This window comes from Lonchura striata, chromosome 4 (assembly GCF_046129695.1).
Source record: "Lonchura striata isolate bLonStr1 chromosome 4, bLonStr1.mat, whole genome shotgun sequence".
Classification (NCBI taxonomy): domain Eukaryota; kingdom Metazoa; phylum Chordata; class Aves; order Passeriformes; family Estrildidae; genus Lonchura; species Lonchura striata.
This window is the reverse complement of record NC_134606.1, coordinates 61,437,376-61,456,289: the sequence shown is the minus strand read 5'-3', so window position 1 is coordinate 61,456,289 and position 18,914 is coordinate 61,437,376. Positions and strand designations below refer to the sequence as shown.

The 18,914-nt window shown below is 39.6% G+C and overlaps 1 protein-coding gene across 4 annotated transcripts in view; it reads right to left on the bottom strand.

Moving 5' to 3' along the window:
• PTPN13 (protein tyrosine phosphatase non-receptor type 13) overlaps positions 1-14,217 on the bottom strand; it is a 112,452-nt gene extending 98,235 nt beyond the window's left edge. For 2 of the 4 annotated variants that reach the window (XM_021549295.2, XM_077783004.1), the window contains exon 1: positions 14,137-14,217. The gene's annotated coding sequence lies outside the window, so the exon portion shown is untranslated. Of the gene's footprint in view, positions 1-13,886; positions 13,993-14,123 lie in introns of those variants that run through there. The other 2 variants (XM_021549296.2, XM_021549293.2) reach the window with 2 other exon arrangements.
• Positions 14,218-18,914: the final 4,697 nt, after the last annotated feature.

The following is an 18,914-nucleotide window of genomic DNA, read 5'->3' as shown; positions in this document are numbered from 1 at the left end:
TCTGCCTAACACCTGCTTGTCCCACAGAAACTGTTTCCACATCACAAGGTGATCATTTGCTCTCTCAGACTGCAGATCCATCCTTTCTCCACTTCCTTCCATACTGAAGCACGCAGAAATGAATTTAAGACTAAAGCTGTGCTTAGTCTTTGCATATACACTCCCAACCAGTAACCAATTTACAGGGCACTTAGATATATGAGTGTGAGCAGAAAATATGCTGGATACTCTTCCATGCTGGGAAACAGACCCACTACCCAAAAAAATGGAAGACAAGCTTTACATGAAGGATATTATTCCCTATGGGCTCATTATAGGAGTGCCCTAAATTCTGAATTTCCTGCTGCTGGTGATTTCATATTTGAGTATTTCCCAAGTTCTTTGACTTCTCAAATACTGAAAGAAAATGGACTTTAAAGGCAGATTTTCTTTATCCAACCATCCATAGCTGATCCATTTCCTGCAACTGATAGAGATGATACATCAAACCTAACCTATAAAACTGCTACATCAAAATTTACCTACTTGTCACCCACCCAACTATTTAGGTGTGGTATACACCAAGGACTGAGAACAGTATGGCCTGTGTGACAACTGTTTAGCAGCTGTTTGGAGACAGCCATCAGTTCAACGATTCCACACAAACATGAAGATTTTTGGTCACGGAAACTTGCTTTTTAAATGAGCTCTTTATGGAGGCCAAAAGCTTCCTGGGCAGCTTATACTGTCTAGTTTAAATCCTGCAATTAGGAGGCTTTAGCTCTAGATTAATTAGTAGACAAAGCCACTTGAAGACTTGGAATGCCTATGGTTAGGAAATCATGATCTTCCATCAAAACATGAGTTGACACAGCACATATGGCTTTGTGCCAAAATCATATGAGTTAATCAGAACCTGACCAGTTAACTTGAGTCCCTCAGCCTGCCACTCTGCTCCCCACACTTCAGAAAAATACGTAATTATATACTGCATGATTCAGTATGTGTTTACAACTGAACAATTGTTAAACTGACTATACTGCCCCTTGAACAAATTTCTAACACACACCCAATTTATGATTCATCTTAAATTCAGTGGTTACACATGATTTATTCAGTCCTACAGCCACGATATTCTCCATGGCTTAACTGCTCTCAAAGGTGGTGTGATTATTATGTCCTTTTCCTGTTAGGTGGGAAAACTTGGCATTTCTCTTTCACAAGAGATTCACTTACTTGTTAGTTCTGCCCAGCTTCAAATGCTTACCAAGTTTATGGTTTCTGAACCAAGAAAGTGCATGGGATTTGGAGTGTAGAGAAAGATCCCCACCACAAAGAACATAAGCCTCAGTATCATTTGACAGCAGCATGAAAAACTTGCAAGAGTGACTTCTACAACTCCTCAGCAGACCTTCCACACACAACAGACTGCCTGATCTATAGCAAAGACAAATAGATAGCCAGTGATGGAACAGATTTGATTTAGCTTCACTCACCAGAATGGACAAAGAACTCCATCTGATCACTATCTGCACTCCATAATGTTTTGGTACTTGGACAGATTACAGGACAGAACAAGCTACAGAAGATGGCATTGCCAAAAGACAGAAGAAACAAGACAGCAGCACCTTCTCCTATGACATAATGCCAAGCTTACTATCAGCAAAAAGCCCAGAGTTTTGGGAAGTTTGCTTCATCTGGATGATAAATATTCATATTAGAAGGACAAAAATCCATATTACACCCTTGGGCTGCATAACAAAGGCAAACTAGCAAAAACTTTTCCTCTACAGGCCTAGAAACAGAAGGAACTGATTCACAGCATCATCCTTCTTTCCTTTTCTTTGAAGAACATTCCTACGAATAGCAATGGAAAGTTAGTCAGATTGAAGACATATACAGGTACTGCCCATGTACAAATAATATTTGCTGTATTGGAACAGAACCAAGCAGAGAGTCACATTGATCTCTGAAGCCACTGCCCAAAGAGGGATTGAGTGAGAGGAGAAGAGAAGGATAACATAACAACAATCTCCAAATCTTTTATTCATACAACTGACCCGAAGGGAGCTAGACCAGTTAAAGAAAGTATCAAATCTTGCTGCCTTCACAATCAATTTGATGATACTGTGTACCACAGCTTAACTCAGTAACTGTTACTGCATGGAGACCCAAGAAAACAGTAACTGCAACCACCTAAAATAAACAGAAAAACCTGACACTAAAAAAAAAAATTCTCCCTTCAAACCATTAGAGCTCAAGTCTTATATAATTTAGTCTGCATACAACATACAAACATTCGTCCTTTCCATGAATTTCCAGAATTTTGGCAACAATCCAAATTTTCTTCCAGTCCTACATTTAGTAATTTAATTTTATTCTTGCAAGCTTCAAAAAATGGGCATTATTTAAAACTTATTATTTACATTTTCAGTATACAAATGGCATTAACTCCTAGGAAAAAAATTCAGCTTTTACAAAAAAAATTTCACAAATGTGTGAAAAAAACATGGGCTGAACCTTTTCAACTCCCATTTCTAGCTTTCATTGCTAGTAAATACTTTGGAGATGATTCATTGATACATCACACAGAACATTCATAAATGTACCACTTAAAAAACACCACTTAGAGAATAATCTGAAACAGATTTCAAAACTTTCAAATGTTTTACCAATAGTTTCAAAACATCCTCCCATAAACTTTGCTTACAAAATACTGAATTTGAATGAAAGTTTATCAAACTGGACCAGTTGTACTGGTTTATCTTAAGTTGCATACACATTTAACTTGAGAAAAACTAGTAGCAGCAATCAATGAGAAGCATCAAGTGTTCACCACTTATACAAATACCCAACTTGGTATTAGCATAAAGAGGAAAGGAGGAAATAAAAAAAGGAGGGGTGGAACAAAATTTTGCAGTCTTGAGATGAAAATCTTGGAGACAGGAAAATGTGTTATCGCAGTCCGCAGTGGGAAGTTATCCATAGATTCCTCACTGTGCACAAAGGTTAGAAACAAGACTTCATCAGAGCTGAGAGAGAAGAACAGAGTGTCCCTGCACTAAAGCACACACAGGCTGTTTTAGCAAGGAATAAATACCCAGCTTACAGACAAAAAACCAGTCAGGAACATTAGAAACTTACACACAAGAAAAATAAATTAAGATATCATTATAGATGTGAAGCCTTGCTGGCAAAATTAAGGGATTCAGTGGACCATTACTAATCAATTCCAGAAGAAATGTCCTTTTTCCTCCAAAAATTGCTTTACCACTTGGTTTTACACAACTGACCTCTTTATCATCCATGCACCTCGACACTGAAAATATTAACCCAATTATTCAGGGAGAAATAAATGTATAGAACCATTCACAGCCTGCATTTTAAAAGGTATAGATTAAAATGTTGAGCTTTGGCAAAAAATTTAACTGAAGACAGCTGGCATTAAACAAAATTTTGCTTCCTATCATGCTGATGAGTGACTTTTCCCATTTTCTAGGGATCTTTTACAAAAATTACTTGCATAGAGGTTGCTGTAAGGCTTCATCCGTGATTTTACACCATCAGTCTACAAACAGGTAATAAAAAAAACCGATTTCTCCCACTGGCAGATGGGAGTGGGGAAAAAAGGAAGGTGAAGGAAACCCAAACTTTCCCAACTCAGAAGTCATGCACAATTTACAGCTGCTTTTTTATACCCAGGTGCGTGCTGGTGACTAAGTAGAGCTTTTTTCACGCAGCAAAATCTGAATTCCACAAATTCTTTGCAAATAGCTGGAAGAACTTTATACTTTGAGGTTCCAAAACTATTGTAAAAAGCAATTGCTCTTTTTAGATGTGTATTATTTCTTGGCACAAACTCTGTGTTGTTTGTTGCTAGTTATTTTCTAACTGGCATTTATAGCCTACCACTGAAAATACATCATAAGTTTTGATATGAATGTTGTCTACATAATATATATATATATATATATATATATATATATATATATATATATATAAACCTATTAAAGTCTAGACAGGCAATAGTTTCTCTTCTATTTCTCCAAAACCACTGAACAGGGAAGCAGAACAAATGGATTTTGCATCAGCAGCAGACTTCCCAACCAGCAGCTCACATTACATTGAAAAGTTAAATTCTGTGATCTTCAGCTCTTTAATATTCTCAGACAATGGGTGGGACAGAATGGGTGATAATTAATGTGTATGTGTGTCTATCAAAGAGTTTAGTTAAGGTCAAGTACAAAACTGTTTTCTAAAACATTGCAAACTATATTCTGCACCGTGCAAGCACCAGGGAAATTTCCACATATCACATTACATTCAATTTACTGATTCTATTCTGCTCACTAACACTGAGTAGTTGAAGACACAAATTCCCTCAGTGTCTGATAATATCACAAAACTAAGGGATTTGTATTGAAAAATACTCTTTTCAATTATTCTGTGCAAGGCCAAAGAGCACACACAGCACACATGGTAGTATCAAGAGAGCACAAGAATTTGAGGTTGAGGGAAGCAAGAACAAAAAGAATGCCTATTATACAGCATTCCCTTCCCTTCTTGAGTAATACATTTCTCATCTGTAAAAGGAATCCAATTATTTATGTCTCCAGAAGTTGATTTTTGTTGTAATTTTCATGTGATGCCATTTTAAATGACAGCTTACTTATATATTTTACCATTTTACCTAGTAGTATATTTTCACTTTCCTGTTCAACAACTAAAACTACACCTAAACTGTGATATCACCAAAGTGTTCCCATCTTTTTCTCCTCTCTTCCTGAGCAGCTATCTTTACTCTAGAGTCACGTGCATGAAAATTAATTCCCCTGATAACTTGACCACTTGACCATCCATCATTTAATCCCTCCTTAAGCAATCTGAACGAAAGGGAATACAGATTCCAAGAGAGAAAGAAGGAAAAAACCAGGAAGGAATTGCAGCTGGAATCAGACAGCTGTTCTTCTCTGAATATCATGTCAAGCCCACGTGGACATACATGAACTTCAGAGGCAGATCACAAAAGATTTTTTTTTTTTTTTTTTAAGGGTTTAAAGAAGTTCTCAGTTTGGAAGAGCTTCCCATTTCTGTGGTTTCAGAAACTTCAGCAATGTTTAATACAAGAAGTACAAAACTGGATCAGGCCAGCTCTCCCATCCCCTTTCCTGGCAATCACCAGTTTATTGAGTTCCTGCGCTCAAGCTGCACAGGCAAATCTAACAGCCACTAATGGTCCCTGTTCTGTTAACTTCTCTAATCCCCTTCTGAGAACATTTACACTTTCCCTCCACATGACTTTTTGTTCCAGTAACACAGCTGCAATTAAGCGGTTCACAAGCAGTATTTTCTTCTGTTTGCTGTAAGACAGCAACTTACTTCTCAAATTTCAGTAGAAAAGAACATGCTAAAGGTCTTGAAGGACCCAGTCAGGCCTCAAAGTTGCCAGTAAATGTTTGCAGCTATCAAAAAGAATAGAAAATGGTTTCTTCCAACAAAAGCAATAAATCTTCCAGCATACTAAATATTTTCTCTTCTTCAAGCATTGCATGAATATAAAATTTCGAAATTATTTTGTGAAAAAATAACAACAACCCAGCTTAGTTTTCTTCCGTTACACACCATAATCCTCAAATACAGAGAGAATAGAACTTGATCAGAGACCAAGGAAAAACAGAAAAATTATTCTTACCAAAACTGTTTGCCAATAGACTGAAACAAACTAATGTGATACAGTAGTACCAGAAAACCTATAAAAACAAGAGTCATTTTAAAAAAAGGACAATTTTTATAATGCATTACATTTCTGAAACACCCAAGTCTTTTGCCAATCATGGTGAGCACACACATTTTAAATTGATATAAAGGAGCTTTACACAGCTATTTCAGTAATTCAGTTCTATGTGTTAGCCCATGTGCTTAAAGCTCCAGGCTGATTTGGCTGTTCCACACATGCGATAACCTAACTGCAAAGCCACTCAATAAATGAGTCTATATTTTTGATGAAACAAACTTTCAGCACTGCCAGCTAGCAAATCTTTTATAATCAGATAATCTTTAAATTCTTTATTAAGGTCATTCAAGGGATTCAATGACAAGACACACTGAAAAAAGAATCTGTTCAAAATTTAAGGTTCTTTACTATTAGCTTGATTGCTAAGCATTGTCAGATTATAGCATCAGAAGGAACCTCTTTCAGGAAAACTAAATCTAAAATTTGGGGTTCCTAAAAAACCTCATAGCATATATTTCTTGCAAATTGTATTAAATAGATCACTGTAACAAGACTTCCCAGACAAACTTCTGATTTTCAGAGTCTGAACAACACTACAAAAAAAAAGGGGTGAGAGGATAAATAGTTCTAAAATACCTACAATAAACCAAGAAAACAAAAAAACCCAAAAAACAAAAAAACAACAACAAAAAAACCAAACCAACCCCCCCCCCCAAAAAAAAAAAAAAAACACAAGATAGAAATCAGATTATTATTAACCCTTGAAGACCTTAAACATAACCACTAAACTGGGAACACCAAAAGTACTTGCAGCTATGAATGCCTGAAAACCCATCCCGATCCTTACGAGGAAGAAACCTCAGCTCACAGAAGCCTCCACCACCAGCACATGAGATAAGGACATTCTTGCAAAGCCCATAAATCTGAACTAGAGGGAACTGAAGGTGTCCCAGTACATCTTGAATGAGTCCAAGCCTTTCTTTCTCCCCCCACTCTTTTGCTCCACCTTCCTTTTGTTCCAGACTGTGTGCTCATCCAAAAGATAATGGTTTTCTAGCAGTTTTCACAAGCTAGACCTTCTAGGTCAAAATTTTCCAGGTGCTGTACAGGTATTCTTGCTACCTTGTAAAATAATTTCATCCTTTTCCATTTGACAGTCAGCGCTGCTCTTCTTGTACAGAGCACTGTTAATTTATGGACATACAGACTTATATTGCATTGTCTCCTGCGATGTTATGTATCAATAAGGATGTCAATAGCATTTGCACTCCATTTTCATCCCACTCAAATTTCCAGTGAAGTTAGTAGGGAAAGCCTCATCATTCTTCAGGGTGTATCAATTCAGACACGAAGCATTAAGTGTCAAAGTTATTTTAATGGAAAAATATCATCAAAATTTAAGTTTTCCCTAGACTGCAACATTTTCTTTTCTAATATTTCAGTGGATTCATTAGCTGTGCTATTATTTTTTGTTGCCACTTTCTGTACAGGTTTTTAACACTAATTAATAAGCTGAATTTTTGTGCAAATGTTTCTGAAGCTCTGCCCCTAATGGTTAAGAGGAAAGCCATTCAGGTGCAAGGCACTGGTCTAAGAACACAAAAGATGATTGAAGATACATGAAAATTCTAAAATACAGAGTCTGTGAAGGCTGGACAGAATCTCTTTCCTCCTAGAAACCTACCCAAGGTAAATCCTTTAGCAAAAAGTGCACAGGGAGTTTATTAACAAGTAAATCTCTGCATAATGCATGCATACGCTCAGAATGCAGGCAGTACTCTTCTTTCCTAAATATCAAATTTATGTGAAGAAGTCCAATTTCAAGACTTACAGAAGATGAAAGCAAACTGGCTTCAGAAGAACAAACCAGAAAATGCACCTCAATCACTGAAAAATAGTTAAAACACACTAAGGCACTTGAAAGACATACCATAACAAATCCTCCGAAGAAGAAACCAGTACTTATCACCTGTTGAAGTATCCCATTTAAGGAAGTTACACACAGTCTTTAATTAGGCTGCTGGAAGGATAGCTCCACATAAACTTAACCACACAATTGTCCAGTCAGTGACACATACTACAGAGATGTCTCTCCAAGCAACACGTGTGCTGTTCCTCACTGACATTAAAAAGCAAAGCATAAAAGCAACACTTGGACCATCCCATTAACCATTTGCTTGCCTGGGATTCAAACTCCCAAGTTAATCCATTGAAGGAAAATGGAACTTTTGCATTAACTTGAAAAAAGAGAGCTATTATTCCAGTGGTCATAATCCTAAGCACTAGGAGGGGATTTCTGATTTTACAGTAAAGGTACTAAAAGGCAAACCTTCTGCTCCATTTCCCTTCTCTATCTTTTCTCTGTTGAAAAACTAAATTCAGTGAAGAGAGATATGGGTAAAATCAGTAATAACAATGCTGGCCCTTGATGAATTGTGGTGAGAGAAGAAAACTCAGCAAGATGTTTTACAGCACTGATACCCTGATAAGCGAACTAGGTAGAAAAGTTAGACTATCAATGCATGACGTGGTTAAATATCCACATGCTTCATTTTTTTACCCCTCTATTGCTTAAGGCAATATCCAAGTCCAAATCTATCACCATTTAAACCAGGCATGACTTTGCCAGGAAGCATAACTATTTCTAGCAACTGAAGTTCCAGACTTTAATTTAGCTCTGTCTTTAGTCCGTTTCATTTTTTAAAATAGCAATATATAGAAGTGGTTAGAAGAAAAAGTCAACAGTCCCAACAAGAAAGATAGAACACATTTCAACACTAAATAAGGTTGCTTACAAGTTTGAAATTTGGTAGTTAATATTTCAACAACAGTGTTCTACAAGGTAAAGTCAACAAGGTTTTATGAGTCAAGTCCCATTACCTTTCCTTGGTGACCCTAAGAAAGCCCTGGAACCATGTGCGTCACAGGTTTATCGGGGTGGGTTTTTATTCCCTCCATGTATAGTCATTCATGGAAAAAACACAGTGCAATATGCCCATGCTATTGAGGTGCTGAAGAAATTAATATTAAAAGGGAAAAATCCTTATCTGAAGCATAAAATTAATCACTGGGAACCAATTCCCCTGTGCAAAAAGGAGCTGCAAATGAGAGTGTCTATACCCCTAGAGATTGTGAGATAAACTCTGTTCTGTCTGTACTCGGCAATAACTTGGAAAACCTTTGCACTCAGTTCCTTGGGTTTTTTTCTCTAACCTTCTAAAAGGTTTTCTAAACTTTTTCTTTCTAAACCTTCTTTATCAGGTTTTGAGGGCCTGCTAACTACATGATTACAACACTGGCTGTGACATGAATAAAAGTAAAGACAGACAGACTATAGAATGGACATGAGACTCAGAGAAGCTTCCCTCTCCAAGCATGCAATTTTACCTCAAAAATTTACATTAACAAATCTTTATGCCTTCCAATGCTAATCCTGAAACAGCATTTAAGTCAACAAAAAAATGCAACAAGGATCTCCTGGAGTGTGCCTGAAAGATTACTGTCATCAGCTGCACCTGTATACATATACAGATGTAGCCAAAAAAACTTTAACAGCTGCTGTCAAACTGGATGTGAAACACACAAGAACCTGGTATTTCCACTGATTTTTCCAGCTTTCTCTATGATCAAAAGCACATCAAAAAATCAGGAACTTTTATGCTCTAACAGCCTTCTTCTCCCCTCAACAAACAAAATTGGCTTTCAAGGAAAAGTCTGATAGGAAAAAGCTTAAGTTCTTTTACTTGAGAAATAAACAGGAGTGTTTCCTAACAAGCTCAGCATCAATTTCAAGCTTACAGCACAAATATGTCACCTGCAACAGTGTTATTCAAGAAAAGTCACCCATAAAGACTTCCAGCTCCAGATCTACTTTTCTAAATAAACCAGATTTCATATAGACCATTTCCAGTGTACCTCTCTGCACATGCCTGAAGCCAAGTACCCACACTAGATAGAAATATTCAGAGAAGATGTCAACACCACATGAAAGCCATTTTCAGATTCACTTTCAAAAATTCAGCTAGCTCTAGAGAATGTTCCCGCCCATATTTCTCCCACAGACACAGACAAATGCTCTTTATGAAGACAACCTCCAAAAAACACACACACAAAAACTTAGCCAGAGTTGGATAAAGAAACCATGATACCCCAGAGACCTGCTGACAAGGCAGAAGCACACATAAATTAAAAGTCTCAAAGTCTTCTAAAAAAGCATGATGTTTTTGACAGCATCAGATTAGTTCATTAAGAGGTTTGTGTTCAAACTTATGCACTTAAATGTTCATCATTTTTAGGTCAGTCAGTCCTTCTCCCCAAGCTTTAATTTAAGCTGCAAAGCAGGAGATAAAGCTTTTGTCTCTTTTCCAAGTGCCCCATCTCACCTAATTTAATGACCAATTCTTTGAAACAGGAACCAGGAGCTAACACAGCACCTAGTCCTAAATCTGACATTAATTACCTTACCACCTGCAAATCCTTAATAATACTCAACATCCCGCAAAACTACAGTATTTCCTAAAAACACCAGCAATCAAAAATCGGCAGCTTTAATACCAGGTCTCCTTTAACTCTTGACATAATACTTGCAGACATTTCTGTGGCATATTAAATTTACACACAGAAGATAAAGGACAGATGACACCCTGAGAACAAAGCCTTCCCACATCACTTCTACAGTGTCACAACTGGAGCAGATCTCTAGCCTAACCAATTGGATTTCAAATTCACAGGGCATACATATCATTGTCCCAAGGCAACCTACTCAATTAATTGCCTTTTATGAGAGCATTTTGATAGATAATGATGCACAAAGAATATGCCTGGTTCCTCACCAGGTATTTAAGTGGCATAGGAGAAAGAGAAGCCCAGATGAAATAAAAATGGCACCAAAGAGTCGCCTTGTGCCCTTCCCATCTGTAAATGCCAGCTTCCTTCTCTGTACTTCAGGAGGAGGTGGGGCTGGGAAACACTTCTTTCAGAAGTTCCACCCTTCTTTACAGATGCACAGATTTCATTAATAGTTAACTGGCGACATACAACATTAACTTGGCCTGGTATGCACAGCTTTCCATCCACGCTTGTCCCATGGTAAGAAACAGCTTGGGGCAACTGCTTACAAATATTTTCTGCACCATGACACCCTACACCAAGACTTGCTTTTCAATCTTTTAGTCTGAGTAGCTCACTTTGAAACAGTAAAATTCCAGCCAATTTTTTTCTGTAAGCAGAGGAAAAAAAATTGACAGACTGCTGAGCTGATAACCAACACTCCTTCAAAAAATGCAATACTTAATGTTAATGCAGGTTTAAGAAACTACTTGCAAAATCACTTTTGTGTTTCACCATTGGTGGACTAAAGGTTCTACGCATGTCACACAAGTAAACTAGAAAGCTCTTCCAAAGAAAATCATTCACCTTGAAGAGCTGACCTTACTCTTTTTCAGGTTAATAAGTCTTCACAGGTGCTCTGGAACAACCACTACATAGGCTCTTGAGTGCAAGGTCTCCTTCACTGTGAAGATCTTTGAACAAGAGAATGTCAATATTAACAAGGCCCTCTGGGCCATAATGTCGTGTATTTCAACATATAAATATTTGAAGCCATTTAAGTATGGCAGCATTCAGCGACCTCAGTGATAAAGAAGAGCTTTGTGAAACCGACAGGCGCTTCAACAATAAACTCCATTTAAGAGTCTGCCCAGTCTCATTTTATCTAATTACTTGCCTCCCTTGCAGGAATAGCATGCTATTAAGGTTTGCTGATTAAGATTTGAAGGCACTTTGAAGATTTATTGTACCATGCAACCACTAATTATTATTGTTCACACCTGCATTTGGTTGGGAGAAAAATAGCTATGTGCCAAATAATTTCTGTTCCAGATGTAAAAATAAAAATATTTGACCTGCTGTGCTCTTTAAGAAGTGAACAGCTAAAAGACTGCATTTTTACTTTCAGGCCTTCTCTGTGATAGTCAGTCTGTACAAACCATGTGGCTGAAAAAATCCCAACATAAATGAAAAAAAAAAGCAGAGACACTACAATTTCCTGCCACCAGAACAGGTAACATTTAAACCCTGGTAGCTTCCCACTCCCAGGAATGCAATCTCCTCCCCTTCCTAGGAGTCTTCCCTTCAAGGCACTGAAAATGACAATTCTTCGCACAAGTTAAAATGCTGTGCACAAGTTATCACTGGTCATGATGACCAGTCACAGTGGTTATTTACCACTCATCCACACAGTCCGTTTTTACTTTCAAAGGCCTCTGAAGCTGTAAATAGACTATTGGGTCACATCTTTTCACCAGGCTCTTTTATCCTGGTGAAAATGCACACAGCGGACTCACGCTTTAACATTCTGCCCAATCTTTTCATACAGGTACTTCCTCACTCTTCATCCACTCAAACACCCTTGAGCCTGTAGAGCTCACAGCCATCAATTCCACTCAACAACAGTCATGGAAATAAGAGGATTTTTTTTTTTAATTAAGCAGTTAGAACAACACCCTGTGAAACAACCTGTCTCCTTTTACATCTGGTATATTCAAAAATCTTTACTTTGACTGTACCTTCAACTTAAAAAAAAACCCAACAAACAACCACACTGATTAGGAAAAAAATCAATACAAAAACCCTGATCTAAATAATAGATCCTGATCTAATAATTTTTATCACATACAGCAAAAGAAATAAAAAAGTCCCATTATGGAAGGAATACGTTATATGCCTTTCCACTCACCAAACAGGGTTGTTAGTTTAAAAATGAGTAATAAGGTATCTTTAAAAGATAATAAAGTATCTTTTTTTCTCTTTCTTGCTGTCATTCTCTTCTTTCCTTAAATTACTGCTTAAATTCTAGAACTGTTAATGGAAAGACACACTTGTTGGCAGGTAAAAAAAGACACTCCGAGTGAAACACATCTGCTGCATGTGAAAGCAGAACAGATATGTCCAATTGATAGCACCAGGAGTGGTAGCAAATTCTGTTGTAACTGCACTACCAAAAGATCCTCTGACTAGATTTACTCTTTCCTCATCCGTAGTTCTTGCACAAGATCCACACTGTTTGTTTTCTCATTTGTACCTCTATCGTGGCTGATTCTAACTCTTGCAGATATGTTTTTAGATCCTATTTCTGGCCATCCAAAGACAGACTCGCACAGGCAGCGTTCAGAGGCCTGATGCTCCAATGTGAACAGTGACAGCAGTCCTGCTCTGCAGTGGGCACTCAACGTCATCACCTCACCGACCTGAGCCCACACTAATGACCTGGGAGTCATGACACCTCGGAATATATATATTCCAGCTTTCTCACATGAGGTTCAACCCTCGGGAAAATGCCTGTGCATTCTGACCCAGTTTCGCTGCACAGTTTCACAAAACACGTCCTCTTCCCTGAAAAGGTTTCGGGAACTGATCATGGTTACTGCCCCAGCTAGTTCCACATGCAAAGACTTTCATATTCCCCTCTCCAAACTCACACCTTAATAAGATGGCTAGACACAGATTACCTGCAACCAACCTTACAGTTTCCATGTCCTATATTTACTTGTGATTCTACCTACAAAACCAAACCGGTTCCCAAATGTTTCCCCAGTAAACAGGAGGGGTACGGAACAGCTCCTGGCGGTTCCCTATGAAGTCACTGCCTTTGTTGTTTTAAACATGCAATTTAAAGAGAATGACACAATCTAGAATATGAGAGAGATTATCCTGCGGTCTGCGGAGGTGTCGATTGTTAGGAGATAAAAAGCCAATGAAACCTACGCTATTTCTCATCACCGGCCAACAGATTTATCCTTCATTTCTACTCTTCCAAAAACGTTAATGAGGAAAAAGTTTCCTCTCTGTTAACAAGTCCGAGGGCTGCGGGGGCCGCTTTGTTTGGCTGGCGCAGACAAACCCGAACCCTTCCCGGCCGGCAGAGCGTGGTCCTGCAGCTGCCGAGCGCCCAGCCCGACTCCACGGGACGCGGGCTGCAAATCCCGGCGGGAACACCAACATCCCCCGCCGCTGCGCGCGGCCTTTCTTCACCTCTCTCCCACCCCGCCGCGATCCGAGAACCAAAGAAGGCGCTCACACGCCCACCGGCGGCCATCCCTCCGGCAGAACCCCATCCCTCCGGGAAAGCCCCGCTCGGCGGAGGCCGCCGCCGGGATGGCCGCCGCGCACCTACCGCGCTCGCAGGGCGGCGACGGAGCCGAGCCGCGCGGAGCTGCGCCCGGAGCGGCCGCGCAGGGCTGCGCTGGGAGCGCGGAGCAGCATCTCCGCCCCGCCGCCGCCGGACCCGGCGCGGAGAGGGCGGGAGCGGCGGCGCTCCCCGCCCCGCGGCTCCCTCCTTCCCTCCGCATTCCCTCCCTGCCTCCCGCCGTGCCCGGCCGGCCCGCAGCCGCCCCAGCCGGTGCCCCGGTACCTGCGGTACGCACCGCGGCCGCCTGGCCCCGCCGGCCCGGCGCTCCCGCTGCCCGCTCCGCTCCGCCGGTCGCTGCCCCTCGGGGCCGCCAGCAGCGCGGGGAGGCGGGCGGCACCGCCCTCCGCCCCCGAGCCGCGCCTGCCCGCCCGCCCTCCCTCTCTCTCACTGCCTTCCCTCTCCCTTCTCTCTCTCCCTCCCGCCCCCGGGGCGGCGGGGAAGATGCTGACACACGCCCGGCCCCGCCCGCTCCCTCCGCGCCCCAGCGGCCCCGGCCCCTTCCCGCCCGCAGGCTCCGGCCGCAGCTCCACAGCGGCTTGGCTCGGGACTTGGCTCTCCTGGGGGCAAACTTCAGCCCTGCTCTTGGCCCCAAAGGCGCTTTTTTGGTTTTGTTTTCTTTTTTTTTTTTTTTTTTTTTTCCTCGGGGATGATCTGGCTTCTCCTAGACCTTGGCTCTTCAGCTGAAAAGTCTTGGTCCGCAAATTTGAGCAAAGCCTTAATGGCAAAGCTTTCAAACACAGCCGATTGTTTATAGCTTTCGTGAGGGAAAGGGCCACTTAATGAGGTGAAAAGTTGGGGGGGTTGTATATGTAATTTTTTTAAATTAAGGAGTGTTTTTCCACTTCGAATGCAAAATCCACTGTGGGAACCCACTGCCCACTTATGCAGTGCGGTTGGAGCTTCCCCGGTGAGTTCCTCTGGAGTTTTTGTAGTAGCTCCATCCTTTGTGGAGCCAAGCTGCAGAACAAAATTGTCACGAAATAGCACTTTTAGTCACAAAGAATAATGCCACCAGAGATGTGCCCCCAAATTTGGGCTGTGCGAAAATGAACTTTCAGAATGATAGTCTGGACGAGTTATTCTGTTTGGAAAAAAAAAAAAAAATTAAAAATTGTGAAAACAATTGCTTTAGAGTAAACAAAAGTGTTTGACTGTAACTGTTTCCTAGCAAAATACCAATTGCTTTGTATTAACTAAAGTATTAAGGACTCAGCATAAAAGTCAGTCTGCCATAACTAATAGTGTCAGGGACTCTGTGTAACTCATAACAAAAATAAAGCTGAGTAGTAAAACTAATTTACATAGGAAGAGGCTACAGCTATCTGAGAGGCTGTTAGTTATGTAATTTAAATATAATTTTCTTGTAATACAAGTTCTTTAAGTTGATAACTATCTACTTACATTTTAAGGTGAACTGACTATATTGGTATTCACATTTCCAAAAGGAGTTCATTTTGGTCCCTGTACATTTGTACAGTCTATGGCACCTCCTCTTTCTAGAGGTCAGTGTCTCACTGAAAGAGAAATTTTAATAGGTGTTTATGATCTGTAATAGATTTTATCTTAAAACTCGGCTTTCACACTTCAGATCAATTCATAGTGGACCTAAGCCATGCCGCTATATATTCTGTCTTCACTTGAAGGTAGGCCACAGAAAGAATTCTTTGTAGGAATATGATTTTTTGTAAAGCTGCATTTTTAACTCAAGGAAACAGAATGACAGAAGCAGGACTTGGGGGTGTGTTAAAACCCAACCTACATAATCAGGCAATATTGTATACTTGTACTAGAATACGCCTCTGAATATAGAAGTCTCTTCCCCAGAGAGTCATCTCTCTTAAAAGACTAAATTTGAGTGTCATTTACTTTCCTCAAAAGAAGATCTATTTCCTTGTTCTTCATTCTCCTAATGAGCATCTGTTTGGGACAACATTTTCCTTGGCCTTGTCAAATGTATGTGAATGCCTTAACAATTATCTCATTAGACTATTTGATTATATTCTTAATTAAACATCTTCAACAAGGAAACTTGGAGCTTAGGATCAATGAAAAATATAATTACCATCTTCACCTACTGTGCATTTTACAGGGATGCAAATGTATGGGAAACATTGCCATAACTTTAGAAACTTCTTACATCACCGACTAGAAGAAAGACATGGCATGTTGTGCACAAAGACTGATGCCTTGGAATGCCTCCACTGTGGGAAAATGAAATGGCTTTTGTCAGTGCAGTGCTTCTGGATTTGTTGTGAACACAACACATTCACTGCAAAGATTGACATTCCAGCACCTAAGAGATTCCTGAGTGTGACTTTTTCCTTAGCAGCTCCGAGGAATTTTCCATGCTAACCAGAGTTGCAAACATTACATTTTCCTCTGAAGAGATTGTCTGGCAAATAAATGTCCTCCAATTACTTCACCATCAACATCTTGCATCATTTACTTATAGCTTACGTTTAATGTAGTGCAACTTTACTTGAGATTGAAGAAAAAAAGGAGCCAATTCACAATATCTACTGTTCATGTTCATGTTGAAACTTCCTTAATAAAAAGTTGGGTCTCTATGCCTAAACTGGGAGATTCAAGAGCATCTCCAAGTTCCTGGTTTGGGATTCATGTCTGGCCACACCTCAACTGTGTATTAGGACAAAACCTGTACATAAACTGGACAGAATCATCCCTTAAGCTCAACCAAAAATTGTGTGGCCTGCTGCAGTGTACATGTAAAGGTCAGTTTAGAGGGAGACAAAGTCTGACATTTCATACTCTGCAACTAATGAAAGTCATCAAAAAAAACAAAGATAAAAGGAAAAAAGCCCAACATAGGTGCATCTGACACATTTGGCCCACAAAGCACCTTCTGTTTGTCTGTATTTGGTGTTGTATTTACATTATCTTAAAGATCCTAACAAAATTACATGAGTGGCTGAGAAAGAAAGAGCAAAAGCAAATAGCTACCACAAAGATTAAATCTCTGGGAAATATTAAGACAGTAAAGTGACTGCCTGGGATTTTCAAAAGCGACAATTAATTTTGGGTGTTTCCCTGTTTTGGTGCACAAATGGGGACCTCATTTTCAAAAAGTACAGAACAAGTGGTGTCCAAACTTTGGCAGCTAGTGCCAGTGAAGTCTGCAGTACTCCTGTTGGCCCTATATCAGTACTGTTGCAAAAAAGAAGCCTGAGATATATTTGGGATTATTGGTATCTTGTTTAAAAAAAAAAATAAGAAGTTTACTAGGGAAGTTCTTACATCAAGACTTACAGGATAATCTTCAAGAAAATCTAATTTACAGGAGCCAATTAGCTCCAGATACTTAAAACCAGACTGGTTGAAATAATAGTAAATATACAGTAGAGAACAATCTTGCCCAGACAGAAACTACTTGTTCAAACTGGTCCTCTCTGCATTTAACTTTGGAGTCTAACTTAATGAAGGTTTTGTTTAGGAATATTACAGTGAAGAGTTAAATCAGAGCAGCGGAAGAGAGACATTAAAATGTCTAGGGAGAGTAGGAGAAAAGGACTTGTTTTCATCTGAGATCTGAAATGAGATGAAGGGTCACCAAGGCTGAGGAATACACAAAGGCTGTCCCAGACCGCAGCCTGTTTGGAAGAAAAGGCTCTCACATCAACAGCAGCTAGATTGTATGGAGGGACAGACCAAAGTCTAGACAAGTTGCCAGAGGCACAGGGGGGCACAGAGAAAAAAGATTTTTTTTTTTCCAAAATTGTATTGTTTCTATTATTTCCATAATTCTATAATTGATGACTCTCTGCTGACCATATTGTAAAGGCCAGGCATTGTAAATTTTGACTATTCTGTTGTCGCCCTACAGCATCTGCAAGCATTGTGTTTGTCTTCAACCTATTCATTCCTCTTGCTGCAATGCAACTTGGCATCATCCTGTGTGCAAGTGATAGCACAACTTCTGCTGAGCAAGGCGAGAGCTGCATAGTTCCCTCAAACAGAGCAGGAGTGACTTGTACAAATAACAGCTTTGTATTCAGCCATGATCTTCAGTACTCACAGGTCAACAAGAAATACTGCTTATCTAGTGGTGAATTCTGTGATTTGGGGGCCATCTGTTATTTTTTTGGGTTTGGTTTCATGCAAGGAAAGTTGCACAATGATAGTTTCAGTAGGTGGCTGTCTGCAGGCAAACAATCCAACACGTACTTCCAGCATTTACAGTGTGTGCATGGCTTTATTACACTTCCTGAGCTGCTAGAATTCTTCAGGCTACACACGTGAATTTTTTCTGCTTGATTAAATCCCACTTTGTTAAGGTGACAGAAATGACTGGGAACTAAGTTGTTCATATTAATCTTTAAGAATTGCATGATTTTGCTATTTTTGACTAGCAAATATGTGCATATTCAGATGGGTGATCTTAAAGCTAACTGGAAGGGATGGGAACTGAATATAGTAATTGCAGTGCTTTCCTTTAAAAGGTAGTAAACCCAGTAAAACTTAGCAAACCAAATTAACATAACTCAACCCTCTTTTTCCTAAATTTTACCACTGATTGTTGACATTTTAAGATTTTTTTTCAGTTTCTGTCATGAATAGCATTCACTCAGGGACACAGGTTGTAGAAACAGTGTAATGAACTCTTGAGTCAGGAAAATTGTGCTCAATATTTTCTTCATGATTTTTAAGTGTTCCCAGTGCTATCTTTACAGAGGCAATACCAGGGTCCTTGCATTTCCTAGTAGCAAAGGTACATATACAAATGTCTGACATTACAGGTGATAAAATATTTCAGTAAAGGTAAAAATATCTATGGATGAAGAGATAATAATAAGATTGACTGATGCAAACATTTTGTTGAGTCATTAAATGCTTTGGAAAACCAGCAAAAAAAAGTTTGAAGATAGACTCTAGGAGAACTTAGTGACAGAAACATAGAATTAAAGAAGTAGAATCCCTGTATAAACTACTAAGGAAGCTACCAAAGAGTCAGAAGAAACTATAAGTAAGAAAATATATCTGATAACATGGGAATAT